This window comes from Grammomys surdaster, unplaced genomic scaffold (assembly GCF_004785775.1).
Source record: "Grammomys surdaster isolate TR1022 unplaced genomic scaffold, NIH_TR_1.0 116238, whole genome shotgun sequence".
Classification (NCBI taxonomy): domain Eukaryota; kingdom Metazoa; phylum Chordata; class Mammalia; order Rodentia; family Muridae; genus Grammomys; species Grammomys surdaster.
Window position 1 is genome coordinate 1 of NW_021613497.1, and position 2,524 is coordinate 2,524.

General features: G+C 30.9%; 1 pseudogene across 1 annotated transcript; it reads right to left on the minus strand.

The window, feature by feature from the left end:
* Positions 1–2,003: 2,003 nt before the first annotated feature.
* On the minus strand, positions 2,004–2,520 carry LOC114635683 (annotated as a pseudogene). Its single transcript, XR_003713509.1, has one exon. The product of XR_003713509.1 is annotated as a superoxide dismutase [Mn], mitochondrial pseudogene (transcript).
* Between the last annotated feature and the right edge of the window lie 4 nt (positions 2,521–2,524).

Sequence of the window (2,524 nt, forward strand, 5' to 3'; positions counted from 1 at the left end):
TCTGACTTACTATTATCTATGACTCATGACTAATGATGTTTCACCTTCATATATTTCTGATTTACTATTAACTATGACATATGACTATTTTTTGTTCATGTTCATTTATTTCTGACTTACTACTATCTATGACTGCTGACTAATGATATTTCACAATTATATATTTATGATTTACTATGAACTATAATTGATGACTATTGATTAATCAGTTCATTTGTTTCTGATTTACTATTATCCACGAATGCTGAATGTTGATTATTAATGTTCATTTATTTCTGACTTACTATTATCTATGACTGATGAAAATTGATATTTCAGCTTTATTTATTTCTGCTTTCCCAGGAAATCTAACTGGTGACTACTGATTCATGAAGTTCATTTGTTTCTGATTTACTATTTTCTATGAATGCTGAATGTTGATTATTCATGTTCATGTATTTCTGACTTACTATTATCTATGACTGATGACTATTGATATATCAGCTTCATTTATTTCTGATTTCCCATTCACTTTGACTAATGACTAATGATTTATCAAGTTCGTTTGTTTCTGATTTACTGTTATCCACTAATGGAGAATGTTGACTATTCATGTCCATTTATTTCTGACTTACTATTATCTATGACTGATGACTGTTGATAATTCACCTTCATATATTTCTGATTTACTATGAACTCTGACTGATGACTGTTGATTAATCAAGTTCTTTTTTTTCTGATTTAGTATTATCCACGAATGCTGAATATTGATTATTCATGTTCATTTATTTCTGACTTACTATTATCTATGACTGATGACTGTTGATTTTTCACCTTTATATTTTTCTGATTTCCTATTAACTATGACATATGACTATTGGTTGTTCATGTTCATTCATTTCTGAATTACTATTATCCAAGAAGTGTTATTAATGATTATTCATGTTCATTTATTTCTGACTTACTATTATCTATGACTGATGACTATTGGTATTTCAGCTTTATTTTTTTCTTGTTTACATTAACGATGACTGCTGACTATTGATTAATCAATTTCATTTATTTATGATTTACTATTATCCACGAATGCTGAATATTGATTATTCATGTTCATTTATTTCTGAATTACTATCATCTATGACTGATGACTAATAATATTTCACCTTTATATATTTCTGATTTACTATGATGTATGACTGATGACTATTGATTAATCAAGTTCATTTGTTTCTGATTTACTCTTATTCACGAATGCTGAATGTTGATTATTCATATTCATTAATTTCTGACTTACTATTATCTATGACTGATGACTAATGATATTTTACCTTTATATATTTCTGATTTACTATGAACTCTGACTAATGACTATTGATTAATCAAGTTCGTTTGTTTCTGATTTACTATTATCCATGAATCGTGATTAGTGATTATTCATGTTCATTTTTTTCTGACTTACTATTATCTATGACTGATCACTATTGATATATCATCTTTATTTATTTCTGATTTCCCATGAACTTTGACTGATGAATATTGATTTATCAAGTTCGTTGGTTCTGATTTACTGTTATCCACTTATGTTGAAAATTGATTATTCATGTCCATTTATTTCTGACTTACTATTATCTATGACTGATGACTATTGATATTTCAGCTTTATATATTTCTCATTTCCTATTAACTATGATATATGACTATTGGTTGTTCGTGTTCATTTACTTCTGAATTACTATTATCCACGAATTGTTATTATTGATATTTCTTTTTTTTCATGAAAAATAGCAATTTTTAATAGAAAAGAGTACTATTCAGTTCTCTATTTCATTATTAAACAACTCAGGAAGGAGAAAAGAACAACTCAATCTTTTTCTACTGCAGTAGAACAGGATTACAGACTCTCCCACAGGCCTCTAAAACATAGAGATGGAATATTTCTAACGGTCTTATAATGACAGTTATAGCGTTCAAGCAATTCAAGGCTATAGTGAAAACATTCAATCAAGAGCAATTCACACAGAGTATGTACTGTTCTCAAACAGTTGTACTAATAGTAAATTTAATTAAAATAAGAAATTATCATAACATTATGCTCATCACATATGTGGATAAACATCAGTAAAGATTACAGCTCTCAGTCATAGTGCTGCAGTGCTCTACACTACTATAAAACAGCCAAGGGCCTGGCATACTCAACGTGGCCAAAAGGCTTTACTTCTTGCAAGCTGTGTATCTTTCAGTAACATTCTCCCAGTTGATTACATTCCAAATAGCCTTCAGATAGTCAGGCCTGACGTTTTTGTACTGGAGGTAGTATGCGTGCTCCCACACGTCAATCCCCAGCAGCGGAATAAGGCCTGTTGTTCCTTGCAGAGGGTCCTGATTAGAGCAGGCAGCAATCTGTAAGAGACCTTGCTCCTTATTGAAGCCAAGCCAGCCCCAGCCTGAATCTTGGACTCCCACAGACACGGCTGTCAGTTTCTCCTTAAACTTCTCAAAAGACCCAAAGTCACGCTTGATAGCCTCCAGCAACTCTCCTTTGGGT